Below are 20,460 nucleotides of genomic sequence, written 5' to 3' on the forward strand. Positions count from 1 at the left end.
TAGCATATGGTTGGCATTGGCATGACCCATGTGCAAGCATGCCTTCTTGGCAATGGCAAATGTAAGTTGGCACATCAAGGTGCACCAAGGGACATGCATTGTTGCTGAGTGGTGCTTTTATAGGAAAAAGTGCTTCATGCCAGTAGAAGATGTAGATGAGGCTAATAAAAAGAACCAGCTCTTTCATGCCCTGCCTTTCTTTGGTAGTAAGAGAGAACTGCTGTTGGAACAGAAATATCTTAATATTGTAGATGGCCTTCGTACATGATGGAAGGCCCCCGGTGCTCGAAATGATGGCTTTATCTGTATTAAACGGAGCTCACAAAGCTCCTTGTAGTCTTACTTAGTTTTTATCCTAAAATGTGACATCAACTCAGTTTTCAACTGCCTATTTATCACAAACTAACTTTCTGCTTTGCAGCAATACTAAGTTGTTATTACATTAAAGCCTCGATTTAATGAACTACTCGGGGGAAGGGGAGGGGTGTCCAATAAACGCAATTGTCCAGAAAATCCGAATATCCTGAAAATGGCAAAGAGTGGGAGGCAGAATAAAAACAGGAGATCCCTCCCTCCTGCAACCAAACAGAAAAGAAATTGGTCAGCAGACACAGTACAGTAGTGAAAAGTTACAAGGGTGGGAGTGCATTTAAAGGATTTATTGGGGGAGTTCAGAGTGCTTTGCAGCAGGCTATGCAGGAGTCCAAAGATATATATAGTAGCTATCTACCCGCCGTCCGTGCTGAGTGGTCAGTTGCAGTCTACTGATAGCTGGAGCAGCCAATATGTGATGAGCTATTCCTGGAAGCCGGGCTCACTTCTGGTTGCATGCAGACCAGAGTTCCCTCCACCTCCAGGGGATGGGGGTTTGTGTGGTTGCAAGCTACAATCAGAAGCTATAAGAGAGTCTAATGAAAGCCGGACACAGGCAGAGGCTGGCCATGCAGCTGATATCTATTCCCTGACAAATGTTATGCCGAGAAAAGCCCTTCTTTTCCTCTGGGAAGTGGCTGCTCAGCCCCAAACGTTGCACTAGAGTAGATTTCACCAGAGCTGTGGATGTCATGACTCTCAGTGTCGCTGGCGTCACTCGAAGAGCGTCGCTGAAGAGGGCGATGCATTACAAACTGGGAGTTGTTGTCGCTGGGGCACGGTCTGTTGAATCCGAAGTCCGGATAATCGAGGCTTTACTGTATTCAAATAACAATAAAACTGTTGTTATCAATAACGACATCTTGAAAGAATAGCTATTCAGTTTGCAACTGTTAATATTAAGTAATTAACAGTTTCTAACCACACTGTTATGAATAGCCAGCCGCATTATGAGGATATTGTAGGACCCTGAGTGAGCTTTAAGTTGTCCCAAACTAATTCAGATTTTAACCATATCTTGTCTACATGAGGTAGAACATATTCAGACTTCTGGAGGCATTGTTCTGACAAGACTATGGTAAAAATTCAACCTTATGGACCACCCTACCCTCCATCCAGTATTGGCCCTCTTTCTCTCCCTTATCCAGCATCTGCCCTTTTTCTCTGTCCATTTCCATCCAACATCTGCAACCCTCTCTCTCCTCCTTTCCATTCAGTATCTACCTCTCTTTCCCACTTCATGTTACATAAACAGGTCACATCTGGCCATTAGGCATCACCATTCCATCACAACTGGGACACTCCTTTTTTTATATAATTTATATTCTGCATATCCTACAATTCTATGTGGATTATAAATTATTCAGGTACTCAAGCATTTTTCTCTATCTGTCCTGGTGGTCTACCAATCTGTCTAATGTACCTGGGGCAATGGGGATTAAATGATTTGCACAGGGTCACAAAGAGCAGTCTGGGATTCGAACCCACAACCTTAGGGCACCGAAGCTGTAGCTCTAACCACTACACCACACACTCCCCCTCTGAAGGTTGGTCATAAAGGTGTGCGTGGGAATAGGATGCCTGGAATTCCCATGATTCTCATGAGAATAGCTGCTCAGATTGGGAAAAATTTTCCATAGAGATTTTTATAGATAGTAAAAGGTCTCAGACCCGGATTAAAGCTAAATTGGGCCCTAAGCAAACATGCATTTGTCCCCGTTCCCCCCCCCCTCCTCCTTCCAAGGATCCCCGTTTTAATTTCTTCACCTTTCTCTAAGTCACGTTCCAGCTTATGCGCAAACTTACTTCTGCTCTGGAGCATCTATGTACTCTCCATGTGTAGGTGCTACTATAAGGTCACCCTGTCAGCTGAGTATGTAGCAAAGGCTTTTAAGGCAATGTAAGGCCCGGTTAGCAGCTTTGGTTAAAGCAAACAATTTGCTGCCCTTCACAGGAATAGCGGGAAAAAAGTACAGCACCTACTGTAGCTGTAAGTGTATCAGTGCTAATAGTTTGTCAATAGGCATTGGACAAGGCAAGTTCTGTTTTTAATAGAGTGGCTTAATGATTAGTGCTTGAGTGCACTCAAGTTACCATCCCAACTTTTAGGTACGCCCTATTTATGCCAGGGTGTTCTTGGCCTAAATGCCGGCACTTAAGTTGTGCACACATCAGCGCATAGCTCAAAAATTTTTTAAAAGCCCGCAATCCACCCCTAACCACACTCACACCACTGGGCAAAGCACATGCCATTTTGTGTTATGTGCCTATCAAATTAGGTGTCTAACTTTCAGTTAATTCTAATTATTGCCAATTATGAGGTAATTGACAATTATCAGAGCTAATTAAGCAAATTAATCAAATTGTATGCATATATTGGTACACGCGCTGATGTTTGCACACAACTTTAGGTGCATTATATAGAACAGGGATAGGGAACTCCGGTCCTCGAGAGCCGTATTCCAGTCAGGTTTTCAGGATTTCCCCAACGAATATGCATGAGATCTATTTGCATGCACTGCTTTCAATGCATATTCATTGGGGAAATCCTAAAAACCCAACTGGAAAACGGCTCTTGAGGACCGGAGTTCCCTACCCCTGATTTAGAACTTGGGGGGTTAGCGCATAAATATTATTGGAATTTTTTTTACCCAAATAACAAAAAAATGTCTTGCCTCAGAGGAGTTTATAATGCCCAGAAATTATACAAATAATTTCTTTCTAAAACTCTGATCCCAAATGCTTCACTGAGGTTTTATAAATACCTTTAATTTGTTGTTCTATATTTTCCAAACAGAAAGGGCAAATTCTGTTTCATTTATCTGTATTTCTGTAAGCAGGATAATTCCATTTAGCTGCAACTGCTAAATTACACAGGAGTCTGGGGGTAGAGACATTTACTACTAATTTAATGTATAAAATCATCATTTCCCTTACAGTAATTAGATAACATAATAGGAAATGAAACTTTTTCCCCCCCAGAAAAGTCATGCTTATTATTCATGTCATCTCTGCGTTCTAATGTTATAAACAGCAGTTTAAACTTGTTGCTCTCCTGCCCCTCTTTTGAAATGCTTTAGAGATTTGTGTACTCATGAATAGGCTGAACAACCTTCCATTTCCAATCCATTATTGTTAAATCTAGTCAACCTTTTGTCTACTAGAAATGAAATTTACTTCTTTTCATCGGTAGATCCAAACTTCTTTACCTCTGATCATTACAAACACATTGCTTTGATTCTCAATCTTCTGGGTGCCCTTATATATTTCACTATCATCCTCCAATCTGGTTCATATAAGTATGTATTAATATATTCTGTTGTGATTGTAGATTTTATAGTAATGTGTTTTTATTTTTTTTCAGTCTGTTTTGTAGTATCATGTGACAATGTGGTCTGACACACAGCTCCTGATTGGATAAGGCCCAACTTTGTGCAGAAAGAGGCAGGCAGAGCGTACCGCGAGTGATTTCTTGCACTTGCGGTGCTCCGGCTGTTCTCTCCTGCCTCTCCCGCTGCCCTCTCCTTGTAATTCTACACCAGGGCCCCCTTCCCCTGAAGGCCTGTCCTCCTCTTAAAGGTCTGCATCCCACCCCTGAAGGCCTGTCGTCCCCCCTTGAAGGCCTGCACCCCCCCCCCCCGAAGGCCTGTCACCCCTTGAAGGCCTGTCCCCCCTTGAAGGCCTGTCCCCCCCCTTGAAGGCCTGCCTGTCTATCCTCCTTGAAGGCCTGTCCCCCCCCTTGAAAGCCTGCCTGCCTGTCCCCCTTGAAGGCCTGGCCCCCCTTGAAGGCCTGCCTGTCTGTCCCCTTTGAAGGCCTGTCCCCCCCCCTTGAAGGCCTGCCAGCCTGTCCTCCTTGAAGGCCTGTCCCCCCCCTTGAAGGCCTGTCTCCCCCCTGAAGGCCTGCCTGCCCGCCCCACCCTGAAGGCCTGATGCCCCGCCCCACCCCAAAGGACCGTTCATCCCCCTGGCCTCCCCGCACCACCTACGGTAGAAAAGCAGCCCGCAGCAAGATCGTGATGCCAGCGATCCCTGCGCTGCTTCGGCGCTGCTTCCTCCGCCGTGGTCTCACTCCTCCTCTGACATCAGAGGAGTGGCGGGACCGCAGCGGAGGAAACAGCGCCGAAGCAGCGCAAAGATCGCTGGCATCCGATCCCGCTGCAGGCTGCTTCTCCACCGCAAATGATGCGGGGGGGGCCGGGGAGGAATCCGGACACCAGACGCCGGGGGGGATACCGGACGCCAATGGCTTCAAGGCCGGGAGCACCCCCTCAGGGCTTGCACTCGGGGCAGACCGCCCCCCTTGGTACGCCACTGACCCTTTGTCCAAGGACTCGGTAAGAAATTACATTTAAACTACAGCATTAGATCCCTTCCACTGTGGGTCTATTCTTCCTGTATGAACCCAGACATCTGCACAGGAAGAGATGAAAAAGGAGCGGCACAAAAGCAAAAGTTGGTTTAGGGCACCACAATCTCTTGGGCTAGCATTTAAAGGATAAGGGATGGGAACTTGTATACTGCCTTTTTGTAGTTACACAACCACATTTAATGTGGTTTTACATACAGGTACTTAAGCATTTTCCTATCTGTCCTGGTGGTCTCACAATCTATCTAATCTACCTGGGGCAGTGAAAGATTAAGTGACTTGCCCAGTGTCACAGGAAGCAGTGTGAGGTTTGAACCCACACCCTCAGAGGGCTGAAGCTGTAGCTTTAACCATTGTGCCACACTCTCCTCCACCTTCTCCTTCTCCATTTACCATATCCCACCCACATATATAATAGTCAGGATCTGAACAGTTTCATAGTTAATGCATTTGTATAAATTAGAATTTCTTTCACGACTCCCGTGTTTAATACACCAATTTCCCAGTCATATTCTCTGTTAATGTTCTGTATTTGAAATGTTTCTGCTGATTTTATTAGAGCCAGAAAACTTTAGACATCTAACTGAAAAGAATATTTCTTATGTCAGATCCTTTTAAAACTTTTGTCAATTCCATTTTACTCACAGCTCAGCCAATACGTTTCAGTTTATTTAAAATGTCCTTTGAAAATGACAGTCAGTTTTAATTTCAGTTTTTAGTACCGTGGGCATATTGAACAGATAAAGTTTGTGTTGTGTTTTTTTCCTCAGTCAGTGTTCCTTTAAAAATTGCTGACAGATTTACCTTCTTAGCTCCACAAATTCTGCTGGAACATTTAAACCTGTTGACAGTTTTATTCTTCTTTCAGCTTTCTGCCATCATTTTAAAACCACTAAAGTTTGTTTCTGCTTCCTCCCCCTCCCCCCCCCCCCCACCACCCCCTTTTCTAGCAAATGTTAGGCTGTTTGGTTGTTAAAGATTCCACCAGAATTGGGTGAAAAGAGATTTGCTACCTTTTAGAATTTTTTTTCCATACTGTGACAGCCCTGTCAGATTTTCACATAATACTCATCTCTTTCAGTCACCTATTCTTCCTGACAGTTTATATCTTCCAACAGTGCAGAGAGTTTCAAATAGCTTCCCAGTAGCATAAATATTTTGCTTTTAACATTCTTATTCACAACCTTTCATTCAGAGGAGCAGCATTACTTCTCTTGGCTGCTCAGTATAGTTAATTGTATTAAAGTACTTTCAAAAACGACCTTAATGTGCTTTCAAAAACAAATATTTCTTCCCTTCCTTCAAAGTCATTCATACATCCATTCGCAACTCTTTCTGTAGTTAAAAAAAATTTTTCTGTGCCCGGAACAGCTTCCTGTTTACTCAGAACTAGTTTTGTATCTCAGCCACACAAACTGCTTTTAAAGCATTACAAAGTTTCCCATTCTCTTTAAATAAATCACAGCTTTAAAGTGCCGCCTCTGTCCTAATCTAAACTCCCGTCACCAAATCTCAAAAAATATCCTTGATCATGATCATCACCTTCTCTCAGCAGAAGTCTGCTTTCTGGTTTGTGTTAGAAAATACAGCAAAACTGAAAAGGAAGAACTTGTAATGTGAACTTCACTTCAATATGTGGACTTTCAACCAGAGAGGTGCTCAGAACCTTGAAAAACAAGGTGGAATAAATGCTAACTGGGGACAAGCCCCTATAGGAATTTCAGTGTTCTATCATTGCATCCTCTCCCGTGATAGAAAGAAATATAGTGAAAAATATTTTGCAAAAAAGATTAAACTAATGTCCCAAATCAATCATGTGAAAAAGTAATAACTTCAACACTTTTCAAATGTGAACTTAACTTGCATAGGTGCTTCGGGAAGCTGTCTCACTCCAGCGGGCTCTAACGCGTTTCGCCAAAGGCTTCTTCAGAGAGCCGCCAAACAAGCTGGAACTGAGTGAAAACTTCTTCCTCATCACCCTTGATTACATCACTTCCTGTGTTAGAAAATGCCACATCAAAAGCTTTTATAGTGCTGGCCCTTGTTCTCCTCCAGACCTTTTTAAACGGGGCACAACCTCCCCACAAAACAAACCACCACTACCACTACCCCCACTGAATCCCTTTCTGCCTGATTTCCAGGCTGTGACCAGCAGCAACATCACAAGCTAGTTTCTCCCTTCCATCATAAGAGAAGAGTGGAAATAGCCAGGAAGATAGGTAGCAGGATCATAGTAGTTACACCAAAGCGTTAAAACTTTATTGATTGGCCCGACATGGCCAAGTTTCAGCATTTGCCTGTATCAGTAGTCCTTAAATGTTTGCATAAAATACTTATCCTTGTAAGCATTAGAACAGATCTGGTTCGGCTGGATTCTCATTGTGCAACACCCTGCAGAAAAGGTGTAAGGTCTTGCTGAATGTCTCCAGGGGATCACTAAAGGATGTTAGCCCTGACTTGCATCAGGGAGGAGTTTGGTGAATGACAGTCTACTGGGAGAGGGAGGTGCATGCCTAGTTGATTCATATGATAAATTTGTATTGGTACATTTTTTTTAAATACATGGGAAAATGATACATTAAAGATTTACATTGGAATGTAACCGGGGGGGGGGGAGGGGGTGGAGCTGGAATGTGATAAAAATCATCTACCTCATTTGGAAACATGAGATAAAGGCCAAATGGCCCATCCAGTCTGCCCATCCACAGTCACCATTATCTCTTACTGTCTCTAAGATATCCCACTTGCCTATCCCAGGCTTTCTTGAATTCAGACACAGTCTCTGTCTCCACCACCTCTTCTGGGAGACTGTTCTATGCATCTACCACCCTTTCTGTAAAAAAGTATTTCCTTAGATTACTCCTGAGCCTATCACCTCTTAACTTCATCCTATGCCCTCTCATTCCAGAGCTTCCTTTCAAATGAAAGAGACTCAACTTATGCACTTTACATCATTTAGGTATTTAAATGTCTCTTTCATATCTCCCCTCTCCTGCCTTTCCTCCAAAGTATACATATTGAGATATTTAAGTCTGTCCCCATATGCCTTATGACAAAGACCATGCACCATTTTAGTAGCCTTCCTCTGGATCGACTCCATCCTTTTTATATCTTTTTGAAGGTGTAGCCTCCAGAATTGTACACAATATTCTAAATGAGATCTCACCAGAGTCTTATACAGGGACATCAATACTTCCTTTTTCCTATTGGCCATACCTCTACTTATGCAACCTAGCATCCTTCTAGCTTTCACCATCACCTTTTCAACCTGTTTGGCCACCTTAAGATCATCACATACAATCACACCCAAGTCCCGCTCTTCTGTCATGCACATAAGTTCTTCATCCCCTAAACTACTGTTCCTTTGAGGTTTTACAGCCCAAATGCAAGACCTTAAATTTCTTAGCATTAAATTTTACCTGCCAAATTTCAGACCATTCTGCAAGCTTCGCATGGTCTTTCTTCATGTAATTCACACTATCCGGCAGCTCTACTCTATTGCAGATTTTGGTATCATCCACAAAGACGAAAATCTTACCCAACAGCCCTTCAGCAATATCATATATACAAATGTTAAAAGGAACAGGCCCAAGAACAGAACCTTGAGGCACACCACTGGTAACATCCCTTTCCTCAGAGCAATCTCCATTAACCACTACCTTCTTTCGCCTTCCACTCAACCAGTTCTTGACCCAGCCCGTCATTTTGCGGCCCATCCCAAGGGCACTCAGTTTATTTATTAAACGTCTGTCTGGAATATTGTCAAAGGCTGCTCGCCCATCCATTGAAACTGCACTGCCGCCACTGGGGATCCCTCCTTGCTGCCTGCCCCACCCACTGAAGCCTTTGCTGTAGATCCCCCCTCCTCCCTCCCGAAGCCAACCCACAGGGCTTCCCTCCGATGTCAGAGCTGGCATCAGAGGAAAGCCTTCTGGGTCAGCAGAGGGGGAGAGGTTCCCAGTTACTTCCTTACCACACTCGCTCCTTCTGCCTTCAGCAGCTTGTTGGGGGGATGCACAGCCAGCAGCAGTTCAAATGCTGCATGTAGCTGACCCAGAAACCTTCACTCCAACATCAGAGCTGATGTCAGAGGGAAGACTTGTGGGTCAGCCACATACAGCATGTGAATCGCTGCCTGTGTGTCACCTCCAACAAGCCACTGAAGGCAGATGGAGTGAGTGCGGCTCAAACAAATAAGGGGACACAATCTTTCTGGGACAAAGGGAGAAAGGGTGGGGAGGAGCGCATTGGGGCATTGGAGGGGCACAATTCTGGGCCAACGGCTGGAAGGCAGGGAGGGGAGGGGGAGGGGCATGATCTTGACTCAGAAGGAAGGGAGGTGGCATGAACATGGGACACAAAAGAGAGGGAGGAAGAGGGCACTAATTTAGGACATAGGAGGGAGGGAATAGAAAGGGAGAATTGGGCATGAGTGTGTGAATGAGAGGGAAAGAGATGGTGGCATATGGGGAAAGGAAGAAAGAGGAAAATTTGGCATGGAAAGTGAGAGGAGAGAGGTAGAGATACATGGGGAAGAGAAGGATGAGAAGTAGAAATGTTGGCTATGGTGGTGGAGAGGGAACAGAGGGACAGATTGAAGGGGATGCAAGCGGGAGGATTATTGGACATAGTGATGAAGAGAGAGATGTGGCATGGTGCTGGAGAGGGTTGATAGAAGGAGAAATGGGCATGGGGATGGTGGGCAGTAGTGAAAAATGCTGCACATGATCCAGGGGAAGAGAGAGGGAGAAATGTTGGACTCATTGAGAGAGAGAGAGAGAGAGAAAGAGAGAGAGAGAGATTGGTTGTGGAAGGAAATGAGGTCCAGAGAGGAAGTATGCAGAAGGCAGAAAGAAAAAAAAATATAGGATGCACAGTCAGAAGGAAGTGCAACCAGAGACTCATGAAATCACCAGCCAGCAAAGGTAGGAAAAATCTGTATACAGTGTACTTTGTTGTTGTTGTTTTTTTAATTTTGTGGTTACCATTATGTATTAATAAGATTATATTGCGTGTGTATATGAAAAATGTATGGAAGAAATTGCATTACAATTAGTACTATTATTATGGGGGTAGGGTCAGGGCAGAGCCTGGGCAGGTCTGGGGTGGGGCCTGGTAAGGTCTGGGGCAGAGCTTGGGCAGGGGTACTCAGTTGATATTTGTTACACTTAGGGGGTACTTGGCTTGAAGAAGTTGAGAAACACTTATTTAAATCACATTGAAAATACGAGGAAGTGCTGAAAGGTTCTCAACCCAACCAATTAATGATCTGAAACAATGTCAAAACATAGAATTTTGTTTCTGCAGATTGGCACTTAGTGAAATAAGATAACACACTTTTTTCAACTACAGTGGCAAAATAACACTCAGAATTTAGGGAGCTGGTAATTAGACTGAGAACATTTGGGTACTTCCTCGTATATCGACCCTTTAATGTATAACCCATAAGTACTGAGTGAAATTTTAAATCTAAATTATATAAATGCTTAGTTCAGTAGAAGCATTCTGCACCAGAAGAATGCTTTTCAAAAAGGTCTATTCAATCTCTGGATGATAAATTGGTGTTCTCACACAAGGAGATCCCTCAGTAGGTGCACTTTAGACATTGACAAGGAAATAACCTTGACATAGATAATTATAGCCTACTGTATTCTATCCATAAAGGAAATAAAATACTTCTCTATTTCCAAATAAAATTATGATAATGATTCTAATTATTCCCTATAAATTCAGAGTTTATGACATAAAAATTGCATACAATTATTCTTGTAATGTTCTGTTTCATCAAAATTAAAACATTTTTGCTATTTTTTTGTACCCCTGGGTTGGTGAATGTGCCTAGGTAGATGCCTAGAGCATGCCTCATGGAGTAGGAATCAGGTACACAATTGAATTTATTGATTATAGTCCCAGAAGGCCAAAGAAGCAGTTTGGACTTTTCTAATTCTCCATTCAATAACTCAATCAACTCCAAAAAATAGTTGTTCCGAACCAGGACTTATACTTGTAAATCTCAGTCAGTTTTAATTTCATTAGTAGCAAAGGTAATAGTATTTACAATTTCTATTTAAAACATTATTCTTATGATGTATATCAACAATGCTGTACTCCTCTAACTTATATATCTTTCTATTATGAGTGGCAGGCTCAAATAGAGAATGACACAGGGAAAAAATTTGTCCCCATCTCCGCCTCATCCCCGTGCACTCATCCCTGTCCCAGTCCCGTCCCCGCGAGCTCAGTCCTCATCCCCGTCCCGTCCCCGTGAGCTCGGTCCCCGTCCCGTCCCCGCAAACCATCTGATCCCATCCACACAAGCCTTGAATAGTTTTATACTGAACTTATTTTCTTAAAGTATAAAAATAAACAATATTCTGTACAATTGTCATTTTATAAATCAAAGCTCTGGCTGCTGAACTAGAGAAAGAGATATTTAGCTGGCAGGGCTTTGATTATAAATTTTTATCAACACAACTAATATACTACTTTATCCTAAAGCAAAAAAAAAAGAAAAGAAATATAATTTTTTTTCTACCTTTGTTGTCTAGTTCCTGCTGTCCTCTTCTTATTCAATTCCTTCCATCCACTGTCTGCCTTCTCTCTGCCTCTTTTATTTGCTCTGTTACTGTGCCTCTCCCACCCCCACCCACCTCATTGGTCTGGCATCCATCTTCTTCCCTCTGTTCCCCTCATAGTCTGGCATCTCTGTCTTCTTCCCTTCCAGCTTCTTCTCCCCACTCTCTCTTCCTCATTTCCCTTCAGCGTCTTCTCCCCTCTCTCTCTCTGCCTCATTCCCTTCAGCGTCTTCTCCCCACTCTCTATTCCCCATTTCCCTTCAGCATCTGTTCCTTCCCCCCTCCTCCACTCCCCTTCAGTGTCTGTTCCTTTCCACCCCCTTCCCTCTCTCCACCCCCCTTCAGCGTCCTTTGCACAGTCCGTGCATCTCCCTCCCTTCCCCTTACCTTCGTGGCGTGTTTTAATTTAATTTGTTCAAGCAGCCCGAACCTGAAGTTGTGTGCATCTGCAAAAGCTTCTCCTCTGATGGAACCCGAAGTTGCGTCAGAGGAGAAGCTTCCGCAAACACACGCAACTTCAGGCTCGGGCTGCTTGAACAAATTAAATTAAAACACGCCACGAAGTTAAGGGGAAGGGAGGGAGGGAGATGGATGCGGCGGTGAACGATAGGTAGAAAACAAGGAGTGAGATAGATGCGGCAGCGATTGGGAGGTAGGAAGGAGGGAGGGGGCTGCATGCAATCAGTGACCACACACATTCCCTCCCTTAACTACGGAGACAAGGCCATTCACCGCTCCACAGGATGGTGGATGGCCTTGTCCCCATACCCACGGTGAGCACTTTCTTTATCCCCACCATTTCAGCAAGTTGCCCACTGCTACTGGCGACTAGCCACAGATAACAGCCACCATGTCATTCTCTATGTTCATACACAGTTTTCCTTGTTCATTCTTCTGCTACCAGATGCAGATAAGGTTATCAGTTTACTTTTAAGGTTAACTATCACTCACAGTTTGCAGACAGCAGCTGGGAGACTCAGAGACTCTGAAGGGCCTATAAGGATACTTATCTAAAGAGAACTAAATATCCCGGGTGAGAAACCATTATATAGTTGCACTGGGTGTTGTATAATTATACAAATTATTTGATATAAGCTAACTGGCTTGTCTCAGTGGTCTCCAACCCTGTCCTGGAGGACCACCAGGCCAATCGGGTTTTCAGGATAGCCCTAATGAATATGCATAAGAGAGATTTGCATATAATGGAAGTGACAGGCATGTAAATCTGCTCTATGCATATTCATTAGGGCTATCCTGAAAACCCAGTTGGCCTGGTGGTCCTCCAAGGCAGGGTTGGGGACCATTTGTCTAGAGGATGATATGTTAGTATGGCACAGCTACAGTATAAGCCAGTGTATCACACACTAGCGTGCCTCCTGAGATTCCAAGTGTGCCGCGGCACACTGAGGAGGAAGAGGCGCTAACCAGCTAACTTGCCTACAGGATTTGCCCCTCGCCACAAGAGGGATGTCTTGTAGGGCCAGAGGTTGTCAACATGCAGTTTGGTGCCAGCACTGTATGTCTAGCGACTTCCTGCTGCTGTCGCATATCTCCCGGGACTCCTGCCTTCCTCGTCTTCTCTCCCCACCCCTGGACCAGCAGTGTCAGCTCAGTGTGCATTCAACTTTGCCACACAGCTGCCGCTAGCACTAATTTAGATGTGGTTTCATCAGGTAGCCTTGGGGCTTTTGCTAGGCTGGTCCGCTTTGATGATACAACTTCCTGTTTCATCAGAGGTGGGCTGGTCTAGCAAAGGCCCCCAAGGCTGCCTGATGGAACCGTGTCTAAACTAATGCTAGCAGCAACTGTGTGAGGAAGTTAAAAGCATAGTAAGCTGCCATTAGAGAGAGGAGAGGTACTGCTGGACAGGGGAGGAGGGAAAGAGAAAGAAGAAGGGGTACTGCTGGACAGGGGAGAAGGGAAAGGGAAGAGAGGTGCTGCTGGACAGGAGAGAGGGAAAGGGAAGGGAGAATAGGTGCTGCTGGACCTAGCAGAAGGGGAGGGAAAAGAAAGGTGCTGCATACTGGAGAGGAGAGTGAGATGGTGCATGGGGAGAGATCATATTAGTTGTGAGTGGGGTTGGGGTAGGGAAGGAAAGAAAATTGTTGGAGGAGGGAGGGTAATGAGAGAGGGAGAACTGGATATGGGGTAGAGGAGAGGGAGAAATGTTGCATGGGGAGAGAGCATGTTGGGTTGGGGGGTAGGAAGGAGGGATGTCACTCGAGGGAAGAGGTAAGGAGAGAGAGAGAGAGAAAACATGCAGGATGCAGAAGGTGTTGGACTCATGGAGAGGGCGAGATGGATGGGGAGAACAGAAAGGAGTAAAGGAGAAATGTCACACTCGGGGGAAGGGGGAGAGGGCAGAGAGTGAAAAGTTGGACTCATTGAAAGAAATTGGTTGGGGGACAGAAGGAGGACCGGAGGAGAAGCAGTATGCAGGGGGAAGAGAGAAAGAAATGTTGGATTGGTGAAAAGGAGAGAGAATTGTTGGATTGGGAGGGGGGCCAGAAAGGAGGAATGGAAGGGAGATGGACTGCAGGGGGCAGAAACATAGAATATGACGGCAGAAAAGGGTAACTGGCCCAACAAGTCTACCCACTCTAAGGACCCTCCCCCCTAAGCACTTCCCCAAAGTGAACCCACATGCTTATCCCATTTTTTCTTAAAATCGAGCATGTTGCTTGCCTCAATTACCTGAAGTGGAAGATCATTCCAACAATCAACCACCCTATCAGTGAAGAAATACTTCTTAGTGTTGCTATGAAATCTCCCACCCCTGAGTTTCAACGGATACCCTCTTGTTGCCGTAGGTCCTGTAAGGAAAAATATATCTTCTTCTACCTCAATACGAAGGTAGGGAGAGAGAAATGTTACATTGGGAGGGAGAGAGAAATGTTACACTGGGAGGGAGGAGAGATGACTAAAGGAAGGGAGAGATACTAGACCAGGGAAGGAGGGGTGTCTGGTAGCGCTATAGAAATAATAGAAGTAGTAGTAGTAGTAGTAGAGGGAGATGCCAGATTATGAGAAGGAGAGGAGAGAGATGTCAGACTGGGAAGGGGGGAAAGGAATGAGAGAGATGTTGGACTACTGGGAGAAGGGAGGGAAGGAGAGAAATGTCCGAATACTGGGAGGAAAGGAGAAAGATATTGGACTACTGGGGGGGAAAGAGGGAAGGAGAGAGATGTCAGACCATGGAAACTGAGAGGGAAGGAGAGAGAAATAGGAAGAGAAGGGAAGACATAGAAAAGTAGGTTTTGAGAAGAAAGCAAAAAAATTTAACGTTAAGTTAATGCCAAAGATGGATGTATTGCAAAGTAAATCAACAGTATTCAGGGAGAAAGGTATAGAAAATACTTCAATTATAAATATGAAAAAATAGAGAGTGAAAAAGAGTTTTGTGTAATCAAAAAACACTTCTCTAGATATATAGTAGTAATGATTTGACAATGCTATACATATGTAAAGATCAGCTTAGAGATATGGAGGGGCTTTTACAGAAGGCAAAACCCCCTTATACCACCTTACCACCCAATTATTGCTATATCTTCTATACTTTGAAGCATAAATAGTGCCAATTTGTGCCGAATTAATATCTAATCAATATAAACAAATTTTTAAAAATCAAAATTGCTTAACTTAAACCAAGAAACCAAGCTTTAAGTTAAGCAATTTTGATTTTTTTTTTAAATTTGTTTACACTTATTAGATATTAATTTGGCACGAATTGGCACTATTTATGCTTCAAAATATGGAAGATACAGCAATGATTGTGTGGTGATGTGGTATAAGGAAGGCTTTGCCTTCTGTAAAAGCCCCTCCATTTCTCTGAGCTGATCTTTACATATGTATAGCATTGTCAAATCATTACTATTGTATATCCAAAGATGGAAGCAAGGCAGAAAGTGAAGGAGAGAAAAACAGTCAATAGATAAGAAGGCATTGGAAACATAGTTAAAAGTACAGAAAAATAAAGTCACCAGACAACAAAGGTAGGGAAAATGATTTTATTTTCAATATAGTGATTGGAATGTGTCAGTTTTGAGAATTTATATCTGTTGTGTATATTGTTTGTATATGAAAAATGAATGGAAAAAATTGCATTACAATTAGTAAAGGGGGTGGGATCTGGGACAGAACTTGGATGGGCTTAGAGCGGAGCTTGGGAGGTCTGTGGTTGGGTTCTCTTTCTCTCTGGCTCTCTTCCCTGCTGGCACCCCCTACTGGTGTCTCCGGTCCCATCTGGAGAGCCTCTGCACATGCGTGGATGTCAAAGTGATGATGTCATGCTTGCATGTGATGTCAGCAGGGTGGCATCTGCACTACCTTGAACCATGGCCACTTTAGTGTGCCCCGGCTCAAGAAAGTTTGAGAGACACTGGTATAAGTAAAACTTAGCAGGTGCCATAAGGCGGTAAGAGGGGCCAAAAAAGAGTACGAGGAAAAAATAGCCAAGGAGGCAAAAAACTTCAAGCCATTCTTTCGATATATTAAGGGGAAACGACCCGCAAAGGAAATGGTGGGACCACTGGATGGCCATGGAATAAAGGGAGTGCTAAAGGAGGACAAAGCAATCGCCGACAAACTGAACACATTTTTTGCGTCTGTATTTATCAAAGAGGATATACACAGCATTCCGGAACTCATGAGTCTATATGCTGGAAACGAAGACGGTAAACTGACAGGGTTGACGGTCAGTCAAGAAGAGGTATGCAGGCAGATCGATAGGCTTAAGAGCGATAAATCCCCGGGACCGGATGGAATCCATCCGAGGGTCATCAAGGAACTGAAAGGGACTATAGATAAACAGCTTCAACTAATAGCCAATCTGTCAATCAAATCGGGAAAGATTCCGGAAGTCTGGAAGGTGACGAACGTTACGCCGATCTTCAAAAAAGGTTCGAGGGGAGATCCGGGAAACTACAGACCAGTGAGTCTGACCTCAGTACCAGGAAAGATGGTAGAGGTGCTGATAAAGGACCGCATCATTGATCACCTTGACGGACACGGTCTGATGAGGACCAGCCAGCAGGGTTTCAGCAAAGGCAGATCTTGTTTGACAAACTTGCTGCACTTCTTTGAGGGAGTAAACAGGCAGATAGACAAGGGCGACTCGGTCGACATTGTATATCTGGATTTTCAGAAGGCGTTCGACAAGGATCCACATGAACGACTACTTCAGAAAATTGCGAACCATGGAATCAAGGGTGAAATACTCACATGGATTAAAAACTGGCTGGAGCATAGGAAACAGAGAGTGGGGGTAAATGGACAATACTCGGACTAGAAAAGCATCACAAGTGAGCATTGTAGGACTCAGTGCTTTGAACCGACCTCTTCAACATTTTTATAAACGATCTGGACATTGGTACAACGAGTGAGGTGATTAAATTTGCGGACGATACAAAGTTATTCAGAGTAGTGAAGACCCAGGGGGATTGCGAAGATCTGCAACGTGACAAATAAGCTCAAGAAATGATTCGCGACATGGCAAATGAGGTTTAATGTGGATAAGTGTAAGGTGATGCATATCGGTAACAAAAATCTCATGCACGAATACAGGATGTCCAGGGCGGTACTTGGAGAGACCTCCCAGGAAAGAGACTTGGGAGTTCTGATCGATAAGTCGATGAAGCTGTCCGCGTAATACGTGGCGGCGGCAAAAAGGGCGAACAGAATGCTATGAATGATAAAGCAGGGGATCATGAACAGATCGGAGAAGATTATCATGCCACTGTACCGGGCCATGGTGCGCCCTCACCTGGAGTACTGCGTCTAGCACTGGTCGCCATACATGAAATTATGGAATAATTTTCAGTTTCTTACCTATTTTAATATACATAATTTGTATTGTGCATATATTACTCTGAATAAATTAGGGTTGCATTTTGTTAGATAGTATCTTTTTTGAACTGTGTTACTTTCTTTTATAAGACACTGTTATTTGGATCTGTATTTTAATTACTTGTAGTAATTAATATTGTGTAAACCGCCAAGAACTGATGGTTTGGTGGTATATAAAAATAAACTATTATTATTATTGGGAGTTCTGATCAACAAGTCGATGAAGCCGTCCGCACAATGCACGGCGGCGAACAAGGCAAAGAGAATGCTAGGAATGATTAAGAAGGGGATCACGAACAGATCAGAGAAGGCCATGGTGCACCCTCACCTGGAGTATTGCGTCCAGCACTGGTTGCCATACATGAAGAAGAACACGGTACTACTCGAAAGGGTCCAAAGAAGAGTGACTAAAATGGTTAAGGGGCTGAAGGAGTTGCAATACAGTGAGAGATTGGAGAAACTGGGCCTCTTCTCGCTTGAAAAGAGGAGACTGAGAGGGGACATGATCGAAACATTCAAGATAATGAAGGGATTAGATTCTGTAGATAAAGGCAGGTTGTTCACCCTCTCCAAGGTAGGGAGAACGAGAGCGCACTCTCTAAAGTTGAAAGGGGATAGATTCCGTACAAACGTAAGGAAGTTCTTCACCCAGAGAGTGGTGGAAAACTGGAATGCTCTTCCGGAGGCTGTTATAGGTGAAAACACCCTCCAGGGCACAGGTGTCAAAGTCGGTCCTCGAGGGCCGCAATCCAGTCGGGTTTTCAGAATTTCCCCAATGAATATGCATTGAAAGCAGTGCATGCACATAGATCTCATGCATATTCATTGGGGAAATCTTGAAAACCCGACTGGATTGCGGCCCTCGAGGACCGACTTCGACACCCCTGCTCCAGGGATTCAAGACAAAGTTGAACAAGTTCCTGCTAAACTGAAATGTACGCAGATGAGGCTGGACTCATTTAGAGCACTGGTCTCTTACCTGGGGGCCGTCGCATGAGCAAACTGTTGGGCACAATGGACCACTGGTCTGACCCAGCAGCAGCAATTCTTATGTTCTTATGTTAGCAGCAAGGCTTATCAGTAGTAGTACATAGTAAAACAGTGATAGAGCAATGAGTGCAACTGAATTATTCCTGAGACATAAGTGATGTTGCTGCCCTAAGAACCACGGTTCATAGAGTAAACCGCGTGAGACAATAGCGCATGGACAATGTCGGTCAGACAATCGCGCACAGGACGTCAGCATGCTGGATTAAAACAATATTTTAAAGCATTTCGAGGGGGGGGGAAACCCCCCACACACTTTACTTAGAATTGTTGGTGCTCCCATTGGGGGAAAAACCCCATTATAGAGGAAATAGTGCTTTTCCCTATTTCTTAATTCATTAAAATCAAACTAAAATAAACAATTTAAAATCAATATACAATTTGCCAGTCAAGATTCAAGACATCAATTTACAAATGTATCAAACAAATCAGAGGGATGGACAGGGGTAGAGATGTTGCTAGTTCTGAGAAATAACTGAGATGGGTAATGAAATTAAGATTAAATGCATTTGAAAACAAGTTTTAAATTTTGGATGAGGCATTTCTAAACAGAGGTGTTTTGGTAATGAATTCCAAACATAAGGTGCAAAGTAAAAAATTGCAGATGACCAGGTATATTCCAAGTGAACAGAGGACAGGACAGGGAGACAGAGGCAGCAATCATTCAAAGAGTGTAGAGTATGAGAAAGGGTAAAAGGAATAATTTTTGAGGAAAGAATCTTGTGAACTAAAATAAGTACTTTGAACCTTATCCTAGATGACTGCTAATCCATGATGTTGCTTTGAAAGTGGGGAAACATGATTGAAGTGGCTAGCTTGACATAGGATTCTGATCACTAAATTCTATACCGATTAAAATTTTTGAAAAAGTGACAGATTGTCTAAGGGGGCTATGTTACAATAATAGAGTTTTGAAATCACTAAAGCGTGTAACACTGTAATTTTAGATGAATGATCTAGAAATGAGCGATGGAATGAAATTGAGAACAAAGAAGCAGGATTTAACTAGAACATTTACCTGTATTTCAAAAGAAAGTACCCATTAATATTTAAAGCTATGAACCAATGTTAAAAGAGAACTACAAAAAGATGATACTATAGTTGAAATAGGAAAATGATCAGTAATCCAGCAGCCAACTATTTTGATGTGATTGAATACAAGAAGGTTATTCAAAAGCCATTATATTGGAGTTATGAGAGGTTCTGAGAGCTGTTTCCAGTCAGTATTCCTGATATGTAGTACTATCAGGCTCTGGGTGAGGAAGCTTTGGGACTGGTGAGATAATTACTGAGGAGTTTCATTATTTCTAAATCAAGGATTCTAAGATACTAAGATAAAGCTGAGGTGGCTCATATATTGTATGAATGTGTGTTGAAACTCTGTGAGATGATTTTTTTTTTGGGGGGGGGGGGGGTCCTGGGAGGGTCAGTGTAGGGATAAAAGAATTATCTGTTCTTTTGCATACACAGTTAGAAATAAATGGACATAGCCTAAAAAGACATTGACTTTAGTCTGCATTCATCTAGGGAGATAGGGTTTTGCTTCCTTTCATTTGTTTACAGATAGAAGAGTAGCAAACATCCAGATTTTCAGAGGAGCAACTGGTTCCAGACAGGTGGTAGGACAACAACTCAGCAGTACCCAACACAAGAAAGCGGCAATTCAAGTAAAAACAGGATTTTTTTTTTGAATATTTTATTTTTATATGCACACATATATACATTTTTTTTATTTTATTGAACTATGGGACTGAGAAATACACTCTGGTTTTAAGAGTCACCTAGTCAAATACTTATCTGTGGTTTGGATATCCTAGAACAAAGTTGGTATTAAGCTGGAAGGCATAACATGTTTGAGGTTTGAATATTATCACTAACTATAATGGTGTAATCAATGTAAATCTGATCACACGTGAATGATAAATTAGCCTTTCTATTAATTTATATTTAAATGTAATGTACCTTGTTTAAAACAATAAGGACATATATACTTAGTTTTCTTTTACCCTCAGTTATTGTTTGTTTGGGTTTTTTGTTGGGTTTTTTGGTTGTTGTGAGAATCGAAGGGGAAACCTATTGAAATAACTGACCGTGATTATAACATCTCATACATTTAATTGTAATAAGTAAATTGTAATTTAATTGTATCACATGACCACTTAAGGGTTATACACTTGCACATTTTTGCCTCATCAGGGAGCATGCCCCCAATACAGCCCAGGGCAGTGGCACCCCACATCCCCTTCTCTACCCCAC

Source organism: Geotrypetes seraphini, chromosome 3 (genome assembly GCF_902459505.1).
Source record: "Geotrypetes seraphini chromosome 3, aGeoSer1.1, whole genome shotgun sequence".
NCBI lineage: Eukaryota > Metazoa > Chordata > Amphibia > Gymnophiona > Dermophiidae > Geotrypetes > Geotrypetes seraphini.